The sequence below is a fragment of the Penaeus monodon genome, chromosome 19 (genome assembly GCF_015228065.2).
Source record: "Penaeus monodon isolate SGIC_2016 chromosome 19, NSTDA_Pmon_1, whole genome shotgun sequence".
NCBI lineage: Eukaryota > Metazoa > Arthropoda > Malacostraca > Decapoda > Penaeidae > Penaeus > Penaeus monodon.
The window spans coordinates 45,135,421-45,136,367 of NC_051404.1; the positions used below are offsets into that span (position 1 = coordinate 45,135,421).

At 33.3% G+C, this 947-nt stretch overlaps 1 protein-coding gene across 1 annotated transcript in view; it reads right to left on the minus strand.

Moving 5' to 3' along the window:
* The window catches only part of LOC119585258, a gene marked incomplete in the record, with an annotated part of 14,895 nt that overhangs the window by 7,547 nt on the left and 6,401 nt on the right, over window positions 1-947 (minus strand).

Consider the following 947-nt stretch of genomic DNA (forward strand, 5'->3'; position numbering starts at 1 on the left):
ACATCACAAGTGTAACATATACATGCATATTTCCCCCATCAAATTAGCCTTTAATAGAAAGGGAGAAGAGGCTTGACCATGGGGACAGAACAGAGACAGAAATATACAGAGAGACAAAAAAGCATTAGGGAAAGGAAGAGAACCTGGAAGAAACACAGATGAGCAGTAAAAATTATAAATACTTGTTATGTATAAAAATACCATTGCACTCTATCTTTAGTGGCACACCTTAACAACTCTAAACAACTCTAATTTATGACCATAAAATCAATATACAGTACTGGCTGGTGGCATTTAGTAACCTGGATAAAAAAAAATTAAATGTGAATGACAAGCTTTACTACCTAGGATGATTGAGATTTGTAACTACCACATTCAATATATATACTATAGATAACAAACAAATGCTGAATGCCTAGGAACCTTAACCTACAGTTCTTCTGTTTTATTAATTTCTATTAATCTAACCAACATCATAAAATGAAAGCTCCTTACACATAAACAACTTGAATGAACTTCAGTTTTTTTCAAAGACAGATATATGTGATATGTGTTTTTTCCTTCACATTAAGTACAAACAGGATATCATTCTTAAACTTTCCTCCCTGGTTTTAAACACTCAAGCAGTGCACATCATACCTAACTGTGGTGTTAAGCTGACAAGCTCCTGAAAACTCAATCTGTCACCTTGTTCTTCTACCTTCCCTACACAACATTTTCAAACTATAAAGCAGTTTATAACTTGCATATATATGCTTCTACTAACAAGCCAATTGTCTTTATACATTTTGTAGTCACTACAGAGCATATTATACTGAAGGAAAGATGAATTAATCACTCTATGCAGCTGCTAATGCTATAATGAGCTAAACTTTAATCATATTCGCACTGTTATTGAGGCAAAATCAGATCATCAGAGATTCCCTAAAATGATGGTAATGAGACAT